This window comes from Sciurus carolinensis, unplaced genomic scaffold (assembly GCF_902686445.1).
Source record: "Sciurus carolinensis unplaced genomic scaffold, mSciCar1.2, whole genome shotgun sequence".
NCBI classification, from domain to species: Eukaryota; Metazoa; Chordata; class Mammalia; order Rodentia; family Sciuridae; genus Sciurus; species Sciurus carolinensis.
In genome coordinates, this window is record NW_025920282.1 from 10,961 (window position 1) to 37,712 (window position 26,752).

At 37.5% G+C, this 26,752-nt stretch overlaps 1 pseudogene; it reads left to right on the forward strand.

Moving 5' to 3' along the window:
• Positions 1 to 22,070: 22,070 nt before the first annotated feature.
• On the forward strand, positions 22,071 to 22,728 carry LOC124975476 (peroxiredoxin-like 2A; annotated as a pseudogene).
• Positions 22,729 to 26,752: the final 4,024 nt, after the last annotated feature.

The window sequence follows — 26,752 nt, forward strand, 5'->3', positions numbered from 1 at the left end:
ATGGGAAAATCTTACCATGCACATGGACCCAGGAAAAAAGCTGGGGTATCCATCCTCATTTCAGATAATGTGAACTTCAAGCCAAAGTTAATCAGAAGGGATAAAGAAGGACATTTCACACTGCTTAAGGGAACCATAAATCAGCAAGACATAACAATCATAAATATCTATGCCCCAAACAGTGGCTCACCCATATATGTCAAACAAATCCTTCTCAATCTCAGAAACCAAATAGACCACAATACAATAATACTAGGTGATTTAAACATGCCTCTCTCACCACTGGACAGATCTTCCAAACAAAAATTGAACAAAGAAACCATAGATCTCAATAACACAATCAATAATTTAGACTTAACAGACATTTATAGAATATACCATCCAACCAAGAGTGAATACACTTTCTTCTCAGCAGCACATGGATCCTTCTCTAAAATAGACCATATATTATGCCACAAAGCTAACATTAGCAAGTACAAGAAGATAGAGACACTTCCTTGTATTTTATCAGATCATAATGGGTTGAAACTAGAAATAAATGAAAGAGTAAAAAACAAATTACTCCAACACCTGGAGATTAAACAATATGCTATTATATGATGAATGGATAACAGAAGATATTAGGAAGGAAATTAAAAAATTCTTAGAAGTAAATGAGAACAAAGAAACATCATATCAAAATCTCTGGGACACTATGAAAGCAGTACTTAGAGGAAAATTTATTTCATGGAGCGCATTTAATAAAAGAAGCAAAACTCAACAAATAAACAACCTAACACTACAGCTCAAAGCCCTAGAAAAAGAAGAACAGACCAACACCAAAAGTAGTAGAAGACAGGAAATAGTTAAACTCAGAGCTGAAATCAATGAAATTGAAACAAAAGAAACAATACAAAAAATTGACAAAATAAATAGCTGGTTCTTCGAAAAAATAAACAAAATTGATAAACCTTTAGCCACACTAACAAAGAGAAGATGAGAGAAAACCCAAATCACCAAAATTCGGAATGAACAAGGAAATATCACAACAGACACGACTGAAATACAAAACATAATTAGAAGCTATTTTGAAAATCTATACTCCAACAAAATAGAAAATTTCGAAGACATCAACAGGTTTCTAGAGACATATGAATTACCTAAACTGAACGAGGAGGACATACACAATTTAAATAGACCAATTTCAAGTAATGAAATAGATGAAGTCATCAAAAGCCTACCAACAAAGAAAAGTCCAGGACCTGATGGTTTCTCAGCCGAGTTCTACAAAACCTTTAAAGAAGAGCTCATTCCAATACTTTTCAAAGTATTCCATGAAATAGAAGAGGAGGGAACCCTCCCAAACTCATTCTATGAAGCCAATATCACCCTGATACCTAAACCAGACAGAGACACATGGAGGAAAGAAAATTTCAGACCAATATCCTTAATGAACATCAACGCAAAAATTCTAAACAAAATTTTAGCAAATCGCATACAAAAATGTATTAAAAAGATAGTGCACCATGATCAAGTGGGTTTCATCCCAGGGATGCAAGGTTGGTTCAACATCAGGAAATCAATAAATGTCATTCACCATATCAGTAGACTTAAAGTCAAGAATCACATGATTATTTCAATAGATGCAGAAAAAGCATTTGATAAAATACAGCACCCCTTCATGCTCAAAACACTAGAAAAAATAGGGATAGTGGGAATGTTCCTTAGCATTGTAAAGGCCATCTATGCTAAGCCCATGGCTAATATCATTCTAAATGGTGAAAAACTGAAAGCATTCCCCCAAAAATCTGGAACAAGGCAGGGATGCCCTCTCTCACTACTCCTATTCAATATCGTCCTTGAAACTCTAGCCAGAGCAATTAGACAGACCAAAGAAATTAAAGGGATACGAATTGGAAAAGAAGAACTCAAACTATCCCTATTTGCTGATGATATGATTATATACTTAGAGGAACCAGGAAATTCCACCAGAAAACTCTTAGAACTCATAAATGAATTTAGTAAAGTAGTGGGATATAAGATCAATGCTCATAAATCTAATTCATTTTTATACATAAGTGATGAATCTTCAGAAAGAGAAGTTAGGAAAACTACCCCATTCACAATAGCCTCGAAAAAAATAAAATACTTGGGAATCAATCTCACAAAAGAGATGAAAGACCTCTACAGTGAGAACTACAGAACACTAAAGAAAGAAATTAAAGAAAACCTTAGAAGATGGAAAGATCTCCCATGTTCCTGGATAGGCAGAATTAATATTGTCAAAATGGCCATACTACCAAAAGTGCTATACAGATTCAATGCAAATCCAATTAAAATCCCAACAATGTACCTTACAGAAGTAGAACAAGCAATCATGAAATTCATCTGGAAGAATAAGAAACCCAGAATTTCTAAAGCAATCCTTCGCAGGAAAAATGAAGCAGGGGGTATTGCAATACCAGAACTTCAACTGTACTACAAAGCAATAGTAACAAAAATGGCATGGTATTGGTACCAAAATAGACAGGTAGATCAATGGTACAGAATAGAGGACACAGACACAAACCCAAATAAATATAATTTTCTCACACTAGACAAAGGGTCCAAAAATATGCAATGGAGAAAAGATAGCCTCTTCAACAAATGGTGCTGGGAAAATTGGAAATCCATATGCAACAAAATGAAACTAAACCCATATCTCTCACCGTGCACAAAACTAAACTCAAAATGGATTAAGGACCTCAGAATCAGACCAGAGACCCTGCATCTTATAGAAGAAAAAGTAGGTCCAGAGCTTCAACATGTCGGCTTAGGACCAGACTTTCTCAACAGGACTCCCATAGCACAAGAAATAAAAGCAAGAATCAACAACTGGGATAGATTCAAACTAAAAAGCTTTTTCTCAGCAAAGGAAACTATCAGCAATGTGAAGAGAGAGCCTACAGAGTGGGAGAAAATCTTTGCCAATCATACTTCAGATAGAGCACTAATCTCCAGAATCTATAAAGAACTCAAAAAACTCAACACCAAGACTACAAATAACCCAATCGACAAATGGTCTAAGGAAATGAACAGACACTTCACAGAAGAAGACCTACAAACAATCAACAAACATATGGAAAAATGTTCAACATCTCTAGTAATAAGAGAAATGCAAGTCAAATCCACCCTAAGATTCCATCTCACCCCAATTAGAATGGCGATTATCAAGAATACAAGCAACAACAGGTGTTGGCGAGGATGTGGGGAAAAAGGTACACTCATACATTGCTGGTGGGGTTGCAAATTAGTGCAGCCACTCTGGAAGGCAGTATGGAGATTCCTTAGAAAACTTGGAATGGAACTACCATTTGACCCAGGTATCCCACTCCTTGGTCTATACCCAAAGGACTTAAAATCAGCATACTACAGAGATACAGCCACGTCAATGTTCATTGCTGCTCAATTCACCATAGCCAGATTTTGGAACCAACCTGGATGCCCTTCAGTTGATGAATGGATAAAGAAACTGTGGCATATATATACAATGGAATATTACTCAGCCATAAAGAATGATAAAATTATGGCATTTGCAGGCAAATGGATGAAATTGGAGAATATCATGCTAAGTGAGATAAGCCAGTCTCATAAAACCAAAGGAAGAATGATCTCGCTGATAAGTGGATGATGATACATAATGGGGTGTGGGAGGGGTTAGTTTTAGGGTTAGAGTGAGGGTTAGGGAGGGGGGCAAGAATGGGGGAAGGAAGGACTGTATAGAGGGAAAAGAGGGATGGGAGGGGTGGGGGGAAGGGGAAAATAACAGAATGAATCAACCAACATCACCCTATGTAAATTTATGATTACACAAATGGTATTGCTTTACTCTATGTACAAACAGAAACAACATGTATCCCATTTGTTTACAATGAAAAAAAGTGTTTAATAACAAGAATGTAGAACATTAGGCATGAAAGAGTAAGCATTTTTAATCATATAAACTTGCATTTGAATCTTTTTACTGCCATTAACTATTGTGTGACTTGAGAAAATATCTTCATCATAGTATCCATATTGATAAATGAAAAAAATAGTTTTCTAATAAGGTCGTAGCTGCTGCCCTTTTCCTGGTTTGTACACAGACCTGGAACCACAGCACTCAATTAGACCCATTTCCTATTCTCCTCATAGAATGAAACTCTACAAATCTATGATAATGAAACATGTTTACTAAAGAAAACTGAAAAAGCATTTGCATTGTGATATTTAAATAGTTTTGAAGTTGTTGGAAAGGAAGACAAATTCATCCAGCATGTATTTTTTATTCCTCTGGTGCAGTGATTTTTCACCATATGCCATATCAATCATTCCTACCTGGCACCATTGATACTTACTGACTTATGTGCTCAACCATATCTAAGTGTTCATACCAATTTTAATTGAATAGAAATTGCATTGGTTATTGACCACTTATTCCCAGTTAGTGGGCTTCTATGATTGGTTTGTATGTAAACTAAGTACAAGAATGCAAATGGAATAACTTTTGTTCAAAGGAAAAACACAGAGAAAGAGAATCTAATTCTTAAAAATTCAATTACTAAACCAAAAATGATTGCCAATACAGAAGCAGAGAAAAATTTCAAGTGGACTTGGAATACTAGGGACCAAAGGTGAGTATTAGGAGCCAAACAGACACCATACAGTCTTTTCCCTTCTTCTCTTTCTTTCTTTCTTGCTTTCCTTCCATATTTCCTTAACTTTTTACCATATTCCATTTCAGATATCATTTTAATTAGCATGCTTACTGACACAAGTTTAAGTTTTTAAATTTATTTTCTTTAAAATAAATAAAGGAGATTGATATTCTTTATAAGATTATTGGAAAAAAAGACACACAATTCTCAATTAAAGATTTTTGTGATATATCTTTAAAATAATTTATTTGGTTAGACTTAATAAAAGAAAAACTGAAAAAATATCATGAACACATGCCTGAGTAACATCCTATGGCTAATAGGATAATGGGTTTTGTGAGTTCATTCCTTACTGTGCTCTTGCCTAAAGGCATATCTTATTATTAAACTCTGACTCATGGAGCATGGTTCTGTGAACTAGTATGTTATTACAGTGTAGTATGTATGTAGTATTATGTAGTATGTTATTACAGTGTTGTGGCTTGAAAAAGACTATAGGAATATCTATTAAAATGGTTCAAACATACATTTCAATTATTTTCTACAAAGAGTATTTCTGTGAGCTAATATGTGATAAGAGACTCACATATGTTCTGACAAGGCCTGAGTGCTTGTACTTGGACTTATGAGGGTGAAGTCAGGATTATGAGTGCACCAAGATTTTGATTCCTTTTGTAGCAATTAAGAAGCCTAACTAGCATTTTTGTTTTAATTTGAGATTCAATCACACACTGCCTGTGACATTGGGCACATAATTGCCTTATCCTGGTATTTAATTTTTCATATGTAGATATCAAATGCACTATCAGAAAAAAATTCCTGCAGGAAAATGATGAAAATATATTTTATTCACCCAATTTCCTATGCATTATGCACAACCTTGATAAACTTTTGTTTCATGTTTAAACCAATAATGAAGTTACATTGTAGTCATTTAACAAAAATCACTGAGACAAAAGAAACAGTGAAGGCAATGTAAGTACCACACTCTATAGAAGTAGTTACAGCATCAACACTACAGCAGTTATAAAGACTACCTTAAATGACTTAGCTGTGATAGTTTGCTAAGAGCACTAGAGATGTGTCAGAGAAGACAAACTTCCTATAGATCTGCCCAAGTGATTGTGATTATAGAAACTTGTAACTAGGTCTGCAATTGTAACACACTCCAGAAATCAAACCCATAGCTACCCTCTTCATCCATTTTGTTTACAAGTGGAGATAGTGTAAAAAAAAGACATTGAAATTTCCTAGACTTTCAATCCCAAATAGGCAGCTCAGTTTTTGTTCCCATAAAAGTGGGTCTCCACTCTGATTTTATTTATTTGTTCCATTTTGATATTCTTTGTGTAATCCATATACAACACTGGAAATAAGCAAAGATCAGCCACATGAGAATAACAAAGTTGAATTCTGAGCTTGTGTAATGAGGGAGTCAGTCATGGTCACGTGTGTTTGGGAGAGATTGAAGGGCAGAGAGTGGGTGGGAATGCTTTGTGGTGGAAAAGGGAAGGATGTTTGAGATGTGCCCTGATGGGAGGTTGTTGGCACAGAAAGTTGGAGGCTAATTAGTAGCAGAATATCTTATATGCTTGATTATAAGTTGGAAACAGGGATAAAAATTGGGAAATTGGTCAGTTATTAATCAAGTCATTTGCATTTCTGGTCAGTTGTGACACAAGTAATTGTTCAGCTTTTTTGATTTTCACTAGAGATAGCAACGTGCCTTTTGCAAGTCTGATATATAGCATACTGCTTCCTGGGTTGCTTTTTTTGAGAAGGGGTTTGCTTTCCTGGATAGTTTGCTGCATGTTAAAGCTTTGTTTTTATATTTAGTATGGTGATTTACTGGATATTTAGTCTGTATACACACACACACACACACACACACACACGCACACACACACACAAAACAACACAATAATAATTCAGGAAGTGAAATTAAGGCTCATGCCTGAGAAGAGAGCAGCAGTTCAAATCAGGAGTCACTCAAACTTCAGTCGCTAATTTCTACATCAGTCAAGATAATCAATCAAAAGGCATAAAGAATCTGAGCACTGAGAGAACAGGGCATAAGAGGGATAAATATGCTGCAGCATTGACTCAGTGCTTTCTTCTAGCAGTTTCCATACTTCTGATCCAATTTCTAGGTCTTCAATCCACTTCAATTTGATTTTGTGTAGTGTAAAATAGGGTCTAGTTTTCTTCTTCTACACACGCATACAGTTTCTCAGCACCATTTGCTTAAAGGGCTGTCTTTTCTGCACCATACTTTTCTGGCAACTTTGCCGAGTATCAGATGACTACATCTATGTCAGTTTGCTCTGTGTCTTCCTCTCTGTCCCACTGGTCTTTGTGTTTATTTTGATGTCAATACTGTGCTATTTTTGTTAGTACCCCTCTATGTTTATGTGGAAGAATAATGCATCAATGTAAAAAAGCAAATAATAGAAGGAAGACTGGTTGAGTAGATGAAGTAGGTGAAAGGAGGAGAGGAAGAAAAAGGGGAAATTCTGGGGTTTGAAATAAGCAAATTATGTTATAAGCATTGATGAATATGCTGAGATAAGAAAGGTGATGCTTCCAGGATCACTCTTATTGCTCACTGTTGTTTTGACTGTTCTGGATCTCTTGTTTTTTTTTAATGTGAATTTTAACACTGTCCTAAGTTTGTAAAGAACATCCTTGGTATTTTTATGGGAATTGCATTGAATCTGTATATTGCCTTTGGTAGCATGCTTATTTTAATTATATTAATTCTGCATATACAAAAACATGAGAGGTTTTTCATCTTGATAGATCTTCTTCAATTTCTTCCCTCAGTATTCTATACTTTTTATTTTAGAGGTTTTTTCGCCTCCCTTGTTAGATTTATTCCAAAATATGTATTTGTATATGCATGTACATATGTATTTTTGAGTTATTGTTAATAGAATAGTTTCTTTTTTATTTCTCTCAGCAGATTCATTATTGGAGTACAGGAGATATTGACTTCCATATGTTTATCTTGTATTCTGCAATTTCACTGAGTTTGTTTATGCTCTCAAAATTCTGGTAGAATTTTTTTTTAGGTCTTCTTAGTATAACATTGTGTCAAGCAAAAAGAGCAACTTTAAGTTTTCTTTTTCTGATTTCCATTCTCTTTCCTGTTTCATCTGGATAGAGTTTCCAGAAGTGTGTTGAATGTAAGTGGTGAAAGTGAATGTCCTTTTCCTGTTCTTGATTTTAGAGGCAATACTTTGAGTTTTTCTTGATCATGGCGTACAATGTTATTAGTGTTTTTTTTTAATACAGATTGCTAATAACTTAATAAAGATTATTAAATCTACATTCATCAGGAATACTGGTCTGTAGTTGTCTTTGCTTAATGTGTCTTTATCTGTTTTTGGTGTCCTGGAATGAATTTGGGAATTTGTAATTCCTTCAATTTGTAATTCATGTAACAGTATGAGGAAAATTGGCATTAATTCTGCTATGTGCATGCATGAAGACTTCACAATGAATTCCAGGTTTATGTGGAAGACTAATGCATCAATGTAAAAAAGCAAATAATAGAAGGAAGACTGGTTGAGTAAATGAAGTAGGTGAAAGGAGGAGAGGAAGAAAAAGGGGAAATTCTGGTGTTTGAAATAAGCAAATTATGTTATAAGCATTGATGAATATGTCAACGTTATCTCCACCATATGTATAACACATTAATGAAAACTTTTTTTAAATGGTAGAAATAATAGTTATCCATCTCTTTTTGAGAGGAGGTATTAGAACAAGGTGTACAAAACAAAGGTAAAATCTGAGTTTATTGTGGTTGGTAATAGGCAGGAATCAAGAAGAGCTATGCCTAAAAAATTTTACCCAGAATATAGGAAAGGATTTTTCCTTTGACTGTTGACAACAAGTAAAAGATTAGATTAGCACACTGTGTATTTTCTTGAAGAGACTAGAGTGTCAATAATTTAAGACAGAAAATGTTCCTATGAAATACGCACAACCGAGTTTTTAGAGAAAGGGATAATGTATCACACAGATATATGCAGACTGTGAGTTGAAGATTTTGTGTGTGGGTAGGGTACTGTGCATTGAACTCCAGGGGATCTTATCACTGAGTCACATCCCCAAGTCTTTTTATATTTTATTTTGGAGCGGGCTTCATAATGCTAAAGCTGGCCTGAAACTTAGGATTATCCTGCCTCAGCCTCTCAAGTTTCTGGGATTACAAGCATGTGCCATCATCTCTGGCTCAGCTCCAGACATTTAAGCTAATGTTGGTAAGCCCTGTAATGAACATTGACAGAGGCAATACCTTTGTATTATTTCATCTACATATTAAGATGGCTGTGCAATGTTTTTGTTGTTACATTTGGTTTTGGTTGGGTAGTTTTGCTTGCTTATTTTTTGGTTTGTTGCTAAAAGCTGTAAACCAATAGGGAAGAAAACTCTTAATGTCTCTATCATCTATCTCTTAAATGGGAAGAAGAAATGTAAAGTTCTGAAGAGAAATCAGCATACCCTCCCTGTCCTGATTGTCATCTAAACTTGGACAAACAAATATGAACTGGAAACTGAAGAAAGATGTAAAGGACCAGAAAAAGAGAACTGGTGGTGCAGGTTTTGTGGCAACAAAAATATTTTAAAGTGTATGTCCTTTGATCTACGTGTATAATGCATTGAAGTACATAAATTGCAAAGAATTAAATTACAATAAAATGACAAAAAAAATCACATTGTGGAAGAAGAACATGAAGATAAGCTGCTAAATTCATGGCAGCCCGGCAGGACAGAAAGAAGAATATACATGGAGAAGACAATCAAGTTCAGAGTTATTTCTAGTAGACAGACTTCTTCCAACCAGTGACTCCCTTCCACTTGTTCATTAAGTTCTCAATGGCCTAAATAACTGCAGATGTCAGAACTCTCATGATCCAATCAGTGTGTACAAGTTCATCTCTCAACCTTGCTGCTGTTGAGGACAATGCTTTAAACATGTGCAATCTGGAAGACGTTTGTAATTCTACTGTCTTTCTTTGGGAAAACCACTGAGGATGCAGACTACTAGAGGTAGAATGAATTTTGCATGTGGGCTGCTATTATAATTTCCTGCTAAATTAAATAATTTGCTGAATAAAGTTCAAAAACAGGTGCTAATATAACATGTGAAATTCTTTTCCTGTTTGAAGTGTATCTAATGAAAGTGAATTGCACCCTCCAAAATTAGTACAAAACTAAAAGAAATGCAAATTCGCTATGGCCTTTTCCAAGTACAGCACCACAAGATAATTTACACAGACCACTTGTTGTTTCATGTTGGCGTTCATTTCTTTAAGTAATGGTTTCCACATAATGGTTTTTATGCAAGAGGCATGATTCATGGCAGTTTGTTTTGCAGCTCCAATATTGAATTAATTTTCTCTGGGAATATCTCACTTTATTCCCTGAAATTAGTTCTTTTGGTTCAGATTTCCAAAGGCTGGTATGGAGCCTGTGGGCTCTTCCTGACATGGGAAATAAATTCTCATAAATTCTCCCAGGTCCCTGCTCTTATCCAGAGGCAAAGATTCAATTCTTCTTCAGGCTTTTATTGAGAATCCATCAAGTTTGTAAGAAATTTGTTATTTTGGAAGTTTTCTTCAAACACACATTTCATTCATCCTACTACCAGCTTGAAACTTTTATGAATTCCCATTTGCAGAGTTGGTCAGCAGGAAGGGTTAAAAATATTCTGAGTTATCTGCCATCATCAACATTCACTGCTCTGGAGAGGTGCTCTTGTTTGATATTGATTTGAAACATTTTATTTGTGCAGCCTTAAAAAGTTGGAGGCATAGTGAAAAATAAGTCTGACATTGTACATGTTAAACACTAAAATATTGTTATGGGAAAATATCGCTATTGTCATCCTTGATCACTCCATGTGGCTGGCAGAAGGGTAATTCAGTTAGCCAGAAAAATAAAAACTATAGTTGTAACATCTTCTCAGGAAAGATTGACTTGAAAATTTAAGTTGTTGGGGTTCTTTGGGGTGGGGGAAGGAGGAGGGGTTTGTTTTCTTTGGGATGAGGAGAGATCTTTTTCAACATTAAACTTCTCAACTGAGTACTGGTTGAGAAATATGTCCTGTGGAATGCACAAAGGACACATGTATACATACAAGTTTTAAAAATTAAGTTTCAGAAAACATGATTTTTGTCTAGCTGGGATTACCATTTACCATTCTGTAAATTAATCATTGGACCTAATCACTACTTAGAAAAGAATGCATATCAAAAAAATTAAAAATTTTAAGTACTTCAAAAAACTGGAATTATATAACACCAAGAGATCATAAATGACACTAGAAAAACAAATTGAATGGGTAACCTGTTGTACCCAAGTTCACAAGGAAACCGATATATGAGAATAAATATATTCCCAAACTTGAAAAGTAGTCTCATTGTAAGGCTGGAGCTCTACATGATTTATTTCTGGATGAATGTGAGAAAGTTCTGAGCAGTTCAGGGGAAAAAATTCTGTGAAGTCCACATACCCTAGATTCCTTATTTGCACTGTGCAACACTTTCTCTTCCAGGGTAACAATCTCACCATTGAGCAAACACATAACTACAATTGTTTTAAGGTAAGGAATGACACAGTAACTCCTATTTGGAAGATCTGACATTGAAAGAATAAAATCAGAGACAATAGGTAGGTATGTGGCATGTTTCTGGAAGATGTAAGCAATTATCAAAAAATGATTTTGAATTTTGGAAATTCTTTGTATCTGCTTTTTTTCCTCAGTAATTTGTATTGCACCTTTAGTTACTCTTTGAAATTTTATGTTTTTTCATTCAGGCTTTGCCCATACTGGGTTTTCAATTTTGTATTTTTATAGACTTCCTTTTGTTTAAATTTTAGAATTTTTTGTGCACTGTTTATTTGAGCCATTGTTCAGTTGTGCATTTTCAAATTTGTACTTGTTTATATTTAACTGCTTTGGTGTAATTATTCTGGTGTAAGGAAAACCTTTTCTCATATGTCATGTGTCAGAAAAGTAAAATCAGCATATGTGTAATCAACCATAACTTGCAAGCAACAGGAAAGAGTCAGAAATTTGCTAGGGCATTGATGTTCTTTGCCTGTTTTACTATTGTCAGCAATTATTCTTGCTTACAGAATGATCTCTCAATTACTTCTTGCTGTATTTGTATAGCATTTTGAAACTAAAGAAATGTCTGGAATTTTGGGGGACATAATTACAAGTGACAGTTTCTTTTAGTGTCTCTTCACTATAGTTGGTTTCCTTCTCCAACCACCTTCTGCATTGTGTGGCCCCAAAATGCCCTTTACATTTCCATTTTTGATCCTGTATACCATTCCTCTTTTTCAGCATGATTCATGTAGGAAAATGGTAGTATGTGGTTTTAAACTGTGCTCATTATGCCACCAACAGGCACTTGTTTATCCATCAATATCTCTTTTTTTTCTATCGTATTTTTTATTATTATTGTATACAAATGGGATACATGTTGTTTCTCTATTTGTACATGGAGACAAGGCATACCATTTGTGTTATCATACGTTTACATAGGGCAATGATGTTTGATAATATCTCTTTTTTGAAGCATCAGGGATGTGACACTGGCCTGTAGTCTGCATCCTCCAGTGGTTGGTAAAAGGAACCCTTGACATTGTCACAGAAGGCCTTGTGCCAGACAGGCAGTAGTCAGGTCAACAAGATGTACTCTTATGTGAAGACAGATTGGCCAGATAATTTGGTATCTAAAGGTGAGTTGAGTAGATGGTGGACTAGAGGGAGGCTGTGTACCTTGTTACTCCATACCTCCGGTTTCAAGCAGAGGATATCTGTTTCTTGGTGAGGCAGTTTTTGCTGCTTATCGATCCCCTGCTCTTTACACCATTTGTCTGCTGTGACCACCTGCAGTCTGCCAGCATATCGATGCATTTTTTGAGTGCAGATTGCTCACTGTCAGGCATCTATCATCCGCCATTTGCCTGCCTCTCACCTGTCCATCGCCTGCCTTACACCTATCCATCGCCTGCCTTACACCTATCCATCACCCAACACATGAGGTTCACCTCCTGATTGTCCAACAGAAGCCAGAGAACTGATAGCCAACTGCCAATGGAGCACCAGCTGCCTGCTGTTGCCTGGAAGTTAACTGCTACAGTACCTGCAGGTTTGGTTACACGTGGTTGCCGCCATTGTGAGACAACATCCAGGCCCCATAGGACCCCTGGCCGGACTGACTGAGCCCCGTCTCCAGGAGCACTCAGCCAACTGATCACTCCCTGCCTCTGGGGCCCTCACATGGATGGACAGCTCCCTGCTGCCAGGACCCCCAGACCAACTGACTGCGCCCTATCACTGGGACCCCAGACCAACTGATTGCACCCAACCTCCAGGATCCCACAACCACACCAAACACACCCAGCCTCCAGGACCCCTTCCTGACCAACCGCATCCCGCCTCTAGGACCTCCTGCTGACCACAGCCACACCCTGAGCTGCAGCTCCCCATTTGCCAACACATTTCGAAGCCACAGCAGCCATCTTGGATAATCCTGGAAGCCATAGCTCCCATCTTTAGGTGGAGCAAATCCCATCCTGAGACGCCTCCTGGAGGTTTGAAGCTCATTGTCAGGTACCTCTCATGCATCAGGCTACTGAACTCTGGGAGGTTTCATTACTATATGACTGTTATACTCTAGATTTTCTTTTTTCTCCTTATTGAAAGTTTTAAGTTTTTATTTCTTTACTTTTCTTGCTCTCTTTTCCTTTTGTTTACCTGTTCCCTCAGAGTCTCTTTCTCCCTTTTTTGTATGCTAACATCCAATTTCTTTTGATTACACTCTCACTCTTTCTATTCTCTAGAACTTCTATATATCCTTTTCTTATCCCATTAACAGCCACATTCTACATCCCTCTGCATCCTCTTTGTCCTCCATTAGAAACTGCAGACCTTATTGCAAATCTGTTTGTTTTACTGAAGATAATATTTGAACTCATTCTGTTTATTATGACAATTTGTTATTGTCCTCATAGGGGCTATTTGGTCTAGGATTGCATAGTGTCTGAATTGGGCACTGCTAATATTGATCTCCCCTTAAAGAAAGGGTTTTGGAAACCTATAGGGCCACTATAAGCCTATAGGGGGAATCTGCAATACCCCAGATCTGCACTGCTAGAGGGGAAGATACATGAACAACATGAAAAAACAAGGGAAGAAAATGATCCAAACAAATATAGATTCTATACTAATAGAATTCAATGACAGTAAGGTAGAAGAAATGTCAGAAAAGGACTTCAGATTATACATGATTAAGATGATTCACGAAGAAAAGGTTGAGATAAGAGAGCAAATGCAGGAAATGAATGATAATACCAATAAGCTGAAAGAGCAACTGCAGGAAGCAAAAGACCATTTCAACAAAGAGATAGAGATTATCAAAAAACAAACTGAAATCCTTGAAATGAAGGAAACAATAAACCAAATTAAAAACTCAATGGAAAGCATCATCAAAAGACTAGACCACTTGGAAGACAGAAACTCAGAAAATGAAGACAAAATATTTAATGTTGAAAATAAAGTTGCCCAAACAGAGAAGATGGTAAGAAATGATGAACAGAATCTCCAAGAACTATGGGACATTATGAAAAGACCAAATTTAAGAATTATTGGGATTGAGGAAGGCACAGAGATACAAACCAAAGGAATGAACACATAATGGAGGGTGGGAGGGGTTAGTGTTAGGGTTAGAGTTAGGGTTAGGGAGGGGGGCAAGAATGGAGGAAGGAAGGACTGTATAGAGGGAAAAGAGGGGTGGGAGGGGTGGGAGGGAAGGGAAAAAAATAACTAAATGAATCAAACAGCATTACTCTATGTAAATTTATGATTACACAAATGGTATGCCTTTATGCCATGTACAAACAGAGAAACAACATGTATCCCATTTGTTTACAATAAAATAATAAAAAAAAATTTAAAAAGGAATGAACAACCTATTCAATGAAATAATATCAGAAAATTTACCAAATCTTAAGAATGAAATGGAAAATCAAATACAAGAGGCTTACAGAACACCAAATGCACAAAATCACAACAGATCCACACCAAGGCACATTATAATGAAAATGACTAACCTTCAAAATAAAGATAGGATTTTGAAGGCTGTGAGAGAAAAGCATCAGATTACATATAGGGGGAGACCAATACAGATAGCAGCTGACTTTTCAACCCAGACTCTAAAAGCTAGAAGGGCCTGGAACAATGTATTTCAAGCTCTGAAAGAACATGGTTGCCAACCAAGAATCATATACCCAGCAAAACTAACCTTCAGATTTGAAGATGAAATAAATTCCTTCCATGATAAACAAAAGTTAAAAGAATTAACAAATAGAAAGTCTGCACTACAGAATGTCCTCAACAAAATATTCCATGAGGAGGAAATGAAAAACAACAATGGAGGTCAGCAAAGGGAGGAACTACCTTGGAGAAAAACCACTCAAAGGAGAAACCAAGCCAAGTTAAAAACGAAAAATAAGCCCAAATGACTGGGAATATAAATCATATCTCAATAATAACCCTGAACGTTAATGGCCTAAACTCATCAATCAAAAGACATAGACTGGAAGAATGGATTAAAAAGAAAGACCCAACAATATGCTGCCTGCAAGAGACTCATCTCATAGAAAAAGACATCCACAGGCTAAAGGAGAAAGGATGGGAAAAAACCTACCACGAACATGGATTCAGTAAAAAAGCGGGTGTTTCCATCCTTATATCAGATAAAGTGGACTTTAAACCAAGTTAGTCAGAAGGGATAAAGAAGGACATTTCATACTGCTTAAGGGAACCATAAATCAGGAAGACATAATGATAGTAAATATTTATGCCCCAAACAATGGTGCATCCCTGTACATTAAACAAATCCTTCTCAATTTCAAGAATCACATAGATCACAACACAATAATTCTGGGTGATTTCAACACACTGCTGTCACCACTAGATAGATCTTCCAAACAAAAACCAACCAAAGAAATCATAGAACTCAATAACACAATCAATAACCTAAACTTAATAGACATATATAGAATATTCCATCCATCATTGAGCAGATTCACTTTCTTCTCAGCAGCCCTTGGAACCTTCTCGAAAATAGACCATACGTTATGCCATAAAGCAGCCCTTAGGAAATGCAAAAAAATAGAGACTGCCTTGTGTTCTATCAGATCATAATGGACTGAGAGTAGATATCAATGACAAAATTAAAAAGAGAAATTACTCCAACACCTGGAGACTAAATAATATGCTATTGAATGAAACATGGATAACAGAAAACACCAGGGAGGAGATAAAAAATTTCTTAGAGGTCAATGAGAATGATGATACAAAATATCTGGGACACTATGAAAGTGGTACTAAGAGGAAAATTCATTGCATGGAGTGCATTCCAGAAAATAATGAAAATTCAACAACTAAATGACCTAACATTACAGCTCAAAGCCCTAGAAAAAGAAGAACAGAAGAACAGCAAAAGAACAGAAGACAGGAAATAATTAAAATCAGCTGAAATCAATGAAATTGAAACAAAAGAAACAATTAAAAAAATTGACAAAATGAAAAGTTGGTTCTTTGAGAAAGTAAACAAAATAGACAAACCCTTAGGAAATATCACAACAGACACCACTGAGATACATAATATAATGAGAAGCTACTTTGAAAATCTGTATTCCAACAAAATAGAAACTACTGAAGATATTGACAAATTTCTAGAGACATATCCTCCTCCCAAACTTAACCATGGACATACACAATTTAAACAGATCAATATCAAGCAATGAAATAGAAGAAGGCATTAAAAACCCACCATCCAAGAAAAGCCCAGGACCAGACGGATTCTCAGCTGAGTTATGCAAGACCTTCAAAGAAGATCTCATTCCAATACTTCTCAAAGTATTCAAGGAAATAGAAAAAGAGGGTAACGTACCAAACTCATTCTATGAAGCTAATATCACCCTCATACCCAAACCAGGAAAAGACACATCAAGGAAAGAAATTTTAGACCAATATCCTTGATGAATATAGATGCAAAGATCCTTAACAAAATATTGGCAAACCGTATCCAAAAACATATTAAGAAAATTGTGCACCACAATCAAGTGGAGTTCATCCCTGGAATGCAAGGATGGTTTAACATCCATAAATCAATAAACATAATCCATCATGTCAATAAACTGAAGAAGAAAAATCATGATTATTTCAATTGATGCAGAAAAAGCGTTTGACAAAATACAACACCACTTCATGCTCAAAACACTAAAAAAAGTAGGGATAGTAGGAACATACCTGAACATTGTAAAGGCTATTTATGCTAAGCCCATGGCCAACATCATTCTTAATGGAGAACAACTAAAACCATTCCCTTTAAAAACGGGAACAAGACAGGGATGTCCTCTTTCACCAGTTCTATTCAATATTGTCCTTGAAACTCTAGCCAGAGCAATTAGGCAGACTAAAGAAATCAAAGGGATATGAATAGGAAAAGAGGAACTTAAGCTGTCACTATTTGCTGATGACATGATTCTATTTTAGAGCATCCAAAAAACTCCTCCAGAAAACTTCTAGACCTCATCAATGAATTCAGCAAAATAGCAGGCTATAAAATCAACATGCATAAATCTAAAGTATTTTTATACGCAAGCGATGAAACAGTTGAAAGGGAAATGAGGAAAACAACTCCATTTGCAATAGCCTCAAAAACATTAAAATACTTGGGAATCAATCTAACCAAAGAGGTAAAAGATATCTACAATGAAAACTACAAAACATTGAAGAAAGAAATTGAGGAAGACCTTAGAAGAGGGAAAGATCTCCCATGTTCATGGATAGGAAGAATTAATATTGTCAAAATGACCATACTACCAAAAGTGCTATACAGATTCAATGCCATTCCAATTAAAATCCCAATGATGTACCTTACAGAAATAGAGTGAGCAATCATGAAATTCATCTGGAAGAATAAGAAACCCAGAATAGCTAAACCAATTCTTAGCAGGAAGAATGAAACAGGGGGTATCGCAATACCAGAACTTCAACTATACTACAAGGCAATAGTAACAAAAATGGCATGGTAATGGCACCAAAATAGACAGATAGATCAATGGTACAGAATAGAGGACATGGACACAAACCCAAATAAATACAATTTTCTCATACTAGACAAAGGTGCCAAAAATATGCAATGGAGAAACAATAGCCTCTTCAACAAATGGTGATGGGAAAACTGGAAATCCATATGCAACAGAATGAAACTAAACCCCTATCTCTCACTCTGCACAAAAATCAACTCACACTGGATCAAGGACCTTGAAATCAGACCAGAGACCCTGCATCTTATAGAAGAAAAAGTAGGTCCAAATCTTCAACTTGTTGGCTTAGGGTCAGACTTCCTTAACAGGACTCCCATAGCACAAGAAATAAAAGCAAGAATTAATAACTGGGATAGATTCAAACTAAATAGCTTTCTCTCAGCAAAGGAAATAATCAGTAATGTGAAGAGAGAGCCTACAGAGTGGGAGAATATCTTTGCCACTCATACTTCAGATAGAGCTCTAATTTCCAGAATCTATAAAGAACTCAAAGAAACTCTACACGAAGAATACAAATAACCCAATCAACAAATGGTCTAAGGAAATGAACAGATGCTTCACAGAAGAAGATCTACAAGCAATCAACAAACATATGAAAAAATGTTCACCATCTTTAGTAATAAGAGAAATGCAAATCAAAACTACACTAAGATTCCATCTCACCCCAATTAGAATGGGGATTATCAAGAATACAAGCAACAATAGGTGTTGGAGAGGATGTGGGGAAAAAGGTACACTCATACATTGCTGGTAGGGCTGGAAATTAGTGCAGTCACCCTGGAAAGCAGTGCGGAGATTCCTTAGAAAACTTGGAATGGAACCACCATTTGACCCAGCTATCCCACTCCTCGGCCTGTACCCAAAGGACTTAAAATCAGCATGCTACAGAGATACAGCCACATCAATGTTCATAGCTGCTCAATTCACAATATCCAGACTGTGGAACCAACCTAGATGTCCTTCAATTGATGAATGGATAAAGAAAGTGTGGTATATATATACTATGGAATATTACTCAGCTATAACGAATAATAAAATTATGACATTTGCAGGCAAATGGATATAATTGGAGAATATCACGCTTAGTGAGATAAGCCAATCTCAAAAAGCCAAAGGATGAATGATCTCGCTGATAAGCGGATGATGACACATAATGGGGGGAGGGAGGGTGGCAAGAATGGAGGAAGGAGGGACTGTATAGAGGGAAAAGAGGGGTGGAAGGGGTGGGGGGAAGGAAAACATAACAGAATCAATCAAACATCATTACCCTTTGTAAATGTATGATTACATAAATGGTATGCTGTTACTTCATGTACAAACAGAAACAACATGTATCCCATTTGTTTACAATAAATATAAATTTAAAAAAAAAGGTGAGTTGAAGGGTCCATTGGAACTGATACCAAGGGAATTCATGAGTGCTGCTTAGTTGTAAGGCAGCAGCAAAGGAGATAGAGCCAGGCAGGCAAAGTGAGTACAGAATATCTCTCATCTCTTTCTGGCTCTCTCCTAGCCTCCATCCAACACTTTCAGTGAGTGACTCTATCCTCTCCACATTAGGGATTAGAGCAGGCACCCAACTCAACAGAGAAGTCAAACTTCCCAGTTTCCAGCTGTCTCGTGTTTGGATGTTCGAGGAAAGGAGGGTTATCCCTGCAGTGATGGTATGATATTTTCCAATTCAATCATCACCTAACCTGCTGAGAAGCACTGCACCTTGGTCAGTTTCCTGACTTACAAATCTCCAACTTGAGGAGTTTGTTCCAAGGTCAATTCCACAGGAAAGAGTGATGAACTTGGTTACACATTAAGCCTCCTGCTCCCCTCCTGCTTTCCCAGTCTACTAGATGTTCTATGGGTAATTGCTTAAAGCAGGAGCTGGGTGGTTGGTTAGCCATGATGTCTCATGCTGTCCAAAGAGGACTGTACTACCTAGTGTTCCTGGAGGATACTGAGGTCCATCAGTCTTCAGTGGGGTCCTTTGTCCTGGATGTATGTGGTCTGATTAAAGATCCAAGTGTCTGTGCCTCCCAACACACCCTGGCTCCTCTGCTCCTGGTGAGAATTTTAGGATAACATTTTATGAAAAGAGCAGTTCCTTGGGACTTGCTCAGCTCTTGTATGCTCTTTCAATCATACCCAAGCCTGTTCTTGTCTTGATATTGTCTGATGTGACCAGGACAAAACTGTCTTTGGTTGCCATGAGAAGTGGGACATTTTCATGCTCTCATTCCTCTTTCCTGTGACATCAGGTGGTATTGACAGCCAGGATTTTAGGGAAGTCATTCATTGAAACCCATGTTGAAAAAGACCCAGACATACTCCTTCGGAAGAGAAACAGTGCATTCTCTCACTGCAGCCTGGATCATCCCCACCCTTCAAAGTCAGTATGACAAATGACCACCCCTTCCTCTTTGAATATTGTAGCTCTGGCATCCCTGACTTTACATTTCCAGGAGCAGTGGTGACCAAGTTAGGTATTTCCTTTAGAAAGATCAAAAGCAGTTTAGTGGAAATTTGAAGGGAAGTAAAGAAATGAGAGTTGTATAGATATGACTTTCTGCAACTAATCACATTGTAATAAATCTTGAGATAAATTGCTGCAAAAGTAACTAGGGAAAGGGTAAAAATTGGATGAATTTTTTTTCCTCTTTTTTCTCCTGGGAAATATCTTGCTATGGATCACAAACCACATAAGCCATCACCTCTTCCCTTTGCCTATTTATATTTACAAACAGGGTCTATAGAACTCACTTAGGCATTCCCTAATTTAGGGAAACTGGCTTTCCCTAAAGTACCCTTAAGTATCTCTTTCCTTAGCCTATCCATACCTGAGATAACTGCCAAGATACAACACTTCCACTGGGCTGTGCATTTGGCCCAGATATCTGCTGCTTTGACAGTTTCAAAGGAAAAGGCCAGAGGTAATAGGAAGAGTGAAAACGGAATGAGTAGATGGCAATTGTAATGGCTTGTGTTTCAGATGTGAATGATAACCAAAATCTCTGTAATATTTCATATGTGGCTGCCTGTCCTCATGCCCAGGCCCCCATGGGTCAGAGGGATATTTTTCTGCTGAAGCTTCAGCTACATCCTTTTCCCCCTTAAATAGGAATAAATCTTTCTCTCATGATACCCATTAGGACCATGGGTCTTGATATGCAACCAAGGCTTCTTGCAATATTTTTCCCAAAACTGCGATTAAAAATTCATTAGCAGTTGTTTGGCTTGGTATGGTTTTCCTTCAATCCATTTCACAGAGTCCGACCAGAAGAGCCTCTGTGGATAGTACCAACTCCCTAATTTCTCAGTATTTTCTCCTTTGTTAAATCAAGTGACTAGAACACAGTATGAAAAGTACCAGTTTGAAGTGGAAGCTCTTTCCAACAAGAGTCTTTAGTATGAAGCTGAGGTGGCATTCAGCAGTCCTCCCCCATGTCCTCCATTTCCTAAGAGGAGGTATTCCCGTAGATGAGACAACTCTCAGGAACTGATAGGTTATATCATTCCCATGAATGTGCTGATATGGGTATTTCATCAGCAAGATCTTGAAAAAGAAAATGCTCACCAGGTTTTAATGGTATGAAATTCAAATTGTCAACTGCAGTGGACTTTTTCAGAGAGTAGCCTTCTGGGGCACACAGGAGTCTCTATTCAAATGAAGTGTTATTGTATACCTGGGTGTTTTCCAAGTCAACTACATTGTCTCCTGGAAAACTGAGAGGTGAAGGAAAAAGAGAACTGTGGTTGGACCCCTATTTCCTCAGTCTGTTGTGTTTTGCATTGGGATGGATATAATATTCTTAAAGAATTATTTGTACCTCAGCTGAATACATAACCTAACGTCTGCTGATATCATTCGGGAGGCACAGTGGGAATTTAAAACCTGGCTTCCCTGTATCATTTGAGGTACACTCTCAGTACTAATATAGAATTTTATAGAAATTGTTATTTAAGTAGATGTTTTTGTATAGAATTGCATGATGGATGCAGTGTTCTCATGTTTATCATGATTCTGGGAAATACTTGATTGTAATTTGTAGGGTAAGAAATGACACAAGAACCCCTATGTGAAAGAAATATATTGAAAGAATAAAATCAGAGACACTAGGTATGGGGAATATTAGCAGTGAATACAAGTAATCACAAGAAAAAAGAAAGGAATTTCAGGCGAAGAGGGCCAGACAGGTAGTCCTGGTGACAGGCATTGCATGTAGTGCTCTAGTGAGGCCCGTGATATCAGCAGAGGTGAGGTCCATTGCAGCACAAGACTCAAGTGTCTTCACCATGGGAATGTGGTCCATTAATGCAGAAACCCTGGGGGCTGCTGCCTTCGCACTCTTCCTGGCCAACACAGATATGTTTCTGTCCAAGCACTGGAGTATCTTGAAGATATAGACCTGAAAACACTGGAGAAGGAAACAAGGACTTTCAAAGCAAAGAAGCAATAGGAAAAGAGTGCAACTAATTATGGCTGTGTGGAGGTCAAGCTGTTTTCCCTGTAGAGAGGAAGCTATGGACCTGTCCTCCCTGAATCCCAAGTTGGATGACCTGGGTGTTCCTGTCTATGCAGTGGTAAAGAAAAATGATGGGACTGAAGTGAAAGACTTTCAGCCTTATTTCAAGGGAGACAGCTTCCTAGATGAAAAGAAAAAGTTCTGTGGTCCACAAAGGCACAAGATGATGTTTATGAGATTTTTCCCTTCTGGATGTGTGGTTCAACTTCTTCCAGGCCTGGAATGGAGGCTTCTCTGGAAACTTAGAAGGTGAAGGCTTCATCCTTGGGGGAGATTTTATGGTGGGTCAAGGAAAGCAGGGCATTCTTCTTGAGCACAGAGAAAAAGAATTTGGAGACAAAATAAACCCACTTTCTGTTCTGGAAGCTGCTAGGAAAATCAAATCAGAGACACCGGCCTCAGAGAAAAAATGACCACATGAAACTGTCCAGCTCATTATTGTTTCCATTAAGGCCCCTGAGAATTTAGGAAACTCACTTATTCTACCATGTTTTCACTATAGATTTTTAGCATATTTTAATATTGTCTTCTGCCCATTGAAGCAACATAGGGCCAAAATATTACTGATAAAATTTCAAGAAACTAGGGAGGATTATTTTAGGTAAGACCTGGAGAAGAAGAGGCTTAAAGTTGGCTGGTGTACCTCATTAGAAACATGGGTTGTGTTTGAGTGGCATGATTTGAAATGATTTTTGTTTTCAAGTCTTCAAAAATCTAAGAAAATTTGGGTCTGTAGGTGTAACTCAGTGGTAGAACACTTGTCTAGCATGTAGGAGGCCCTGGGTTCAATCCCTAGTGCTGAAATAGAAAGGAAAAAGGTCTAGAAAATTTTGATGATCGACTTAAAGATCAGAGAATGTAAGACTTTTGGTGTATGTGCTTCCTTTTAATGGTTTATTATGTAAAGTCAAAGTAATACTCAGAGAAACAATGTGTTATAGGATAGTTTGATGAACGTAAATTTTAAAGTAAAATCTCTTGATTAATTGTTCTCCTTTCTAACCTCAGATATTTGATTTTCCAGGAGTGATATAATAATTATGTATCAGGAATCAACTGTACAAAATTTTGTGACAAAAACAAAAATAAAAATATTTACTATTAGAAAAACATTTTGAATTTTAGAAATGCTTTAGTATCTGCTTTTCCTGCTTAGTATGTCCCATCACACTATTAGTTATTCTTTAAATTTTTCTGTTTATAACATTCTGGTTTCACCTAAATTGGGTCTCCATTTTTTTACTTTAGCAGAGAAGCTTTTGTTTAAGTTTCTGAAGTTGTGGTGCACTCTTTATTTCGAGAGCCATGTTTAGGGCTGTATTTCCAAATTTGTACCTGTTTAAATTCAAGTGCTTGGATGTAGGTGCTCTGGTGCAAGGAAAATCTTTTTTCATAGGTCATGTGCCAGAAAACCAAAATCAACATATGTGTAATCATCTGTCCTTGGCAAGCCACAGGAAATAGCCAAGAATTTGTAAGATCATAAATGTTATTTGCAAATTGAATTATGGGTCAGTAATTATTGTTGCTTACAGGATGATCTCAAAATTCCTTCCTGTCATATTGGTATAGTAGTTTGAAACTGAAGAAATATGCTTGTATTTTTTGGGAAACCATAAACAATGACAATTTTTTGTTTTTTAGTGTCTATTCACTGATGTGGATTTTCATCTCAAACACCCCTGATTCACTGCCCCACAGAATGTCTTGAACTCATCCTTTTTACATGTTCAGCTTTGAAGGTTTTTAACATTCCTCTCTTTTATCATGATACATCATAGAAGATGAAATGCTCTGGAAATTTGTGTTCATCATGTCACAATAAGGCCCTTTTATCATCTAAAACCTTCACTGTATAGGAGCATATTTGTACCAGGTTCTGGGGCAGTTGGTTCTAGTCTGCAAATTTCAAGGGCTGCTAAAGACATTTGGTATTGTCACAGAGGGTCCAGTGTCAAACAGGCAGTAGTAAGTGCAGAAGGATGAACCCTTCTGGCAAAAGAGTTTGGGCAGAACCCTTAAAAGGTGAGTTCAAGGTCCCCTTGGAAGATCCTAAGAAGAGAATTTAACAGTGCAGCCTAGTCATGCACCAGCAGCAAACCAAGTGGGACTCAGCAGGTGGAGGTGCACAAAACATCTCTTCTTGTTTGCTATCCCTTTCCTGGCCTCCATCACACATACTCAGTGATTCACTCCCTCCTCTCCTCACTAGAAACCACAGCAGACACTCAACTCCATTTATTAGTCAAAATTCATAGGTTCCAGCTGTCATGAGTTAGGACATTCAAGGAAAATGAGGAGAACCCCACCAGAGTTTGTAGATGTATCCCAATTCTGTCATCACCAAATCCACTAAGCAGCAGTTTGCATCCCTGCCCTCAGCAGTCAACAGCCAACATCCTGTTTCACTGGTAAGGCCCTGGGCCAGTTACCTGACTGAGCAAATATTGAGTGAGCCCAGACCCATAGGAGTGGTTTCAGAGGGCAATGCCACTGGGACCACTGCTAGGCTGGGTGATCCTCCCATCCTCCTGAATGCATCCATTTCTCCCAAGTCCAGTAGTTCTGGTGGGGGCCAATTGCCTGCAGCAGAAATGAGTGTCTATGACCATGAAGCCTGGTGCAGCAAAACATCGACAGCGTCAACCAACAGTCGTGTAGGTTAGTGCAGGATGTCAGGTTTCAGTAGGGTTCTTGCATTGGAGGGAAGCTGGATGGCTTATGACCCCACAGGGCTGGGACCCCAACCCTCCCTGGCTCCTCTGCTTTTGGGCAAAGAAGTTAGGATCGCACTTCTTGAAAACAGTAGGCTCAGGGCACTCGCTCCCTTCTTCTTCCCTCTTACTATCACTGCTGAGTCAGTGCTTGATTTGAATCATTGTCTGAAGTGACCAGTAGTAGAAGACTCTCTTGTTACTTTGGTAACCATTATGTCATCCTGCTGTCATTCTGCCTTTCAGTGACATTAGGCAGTATCTGCAGAGCAGCCAGGATGTCAGAGCAGGCTCTCATTTGGACCCATGTTACCCCAGGCCTAGAAACATAAGCTGCAGAGGGAAACAAAGTGCACTTGTTGTGGGGTACAGCATAAGAACAGTACAATCACCACTGAGAAGTCCAAATTTGAGATCTTTAAGCTGGCCAGCTGATTGTCTCACATAATGCCACAATATTGACTATTGCAAGAACAGTCCCAACCATAGGGTTGCAGGGTTTTTTATACCAAAAATCAGTACATCAATCATAAGTGTGTGTTGCTATCATGGGTTCTGAAATCATGGGATCTGAAGTGGGTCAAAATGACCTTGGTACAAACTAAAGAATGGTTACTAACATGTAAACAATCACTGTTGACATGTACATTGTTGATTAACATGGTACATTGTTCAGGAAACTGGGAATCAAAAAGAGAAAATTTTTTCATTATATGAGAATTGCAATTCCATCATTTTATATTGCCAAAAAGTCATACTAAGTAAATGTTCATAGGTACAGATGTGGGGCATTCCATCAGAGAAGCATTTCCTATATACCATGGATTTCCAAGGTAAAATGGAGTCTGTTTAGTCATTGCCCATATGGTCTAGCCAACATTTCCATGGAGTCAAATATGTCAAACAGTCACACACTCTTCTACCTGAGCCTGGAATCTCCTGCCCTGAAATCCCAATTTGCTGGATTCCAGCTCTTTTGACTTTGAATATCTTTGAATATCTTTGATGGTTCTTACTTTACAAGTTATCTGTTAACCAACATAGATTTTTCATTGAGAAAGATCAAAACCAGGGTAGCAGAATTTTGAAATTTGGGGAGTTTAAAGCAAATAACTTTCTAGACCTAAGCTCAGTGCAATAATCCTTGAGAAGATTTGCTGCAAACAATATCACAGGTAGTATGAAAATTTGGTGTCACATCATTTTTCTTTATTCTGCCAGCACCTATTGTACCTGGACACTGATCCAGTAAGCAATAGTCTCTTACTTTTCATATGTATATTTACAGACAGGATATGACTAAATTGCTTATGCCTCCAATAATTTAGGGAAACTGACTTTGCCCTGGAAACCTACTTGCTCATTGTCCCCCGTCCCTGAATTGAGAAGATCCAACACCTCCACTAGGCCTTTTGTTTTCCCAGATATTTGCTGGTTAGAATATTTGGAAGAAAAATTCCAGGAGATGGAGGCAGTGTGGGATAAGTAGGAATTGATTGTGATTATAAAGGCTTGGAGTTTAGGTCTGAATGAACAAAATATAACCCTATGTAATAATGACCTGAGCACATATTTATCACAGCAGTTGGTGTCCCATGTGTCCCATCTGTGGTAGATAGCAGTGGGTGTGTCATGAGTTACCTCTGTGGTTAGACATCAGTGGGTGTGCCATGTTTTCTCTGTGTTATACAGAAGTGGGTGTGCCATGATTCCCCTCTCTGAC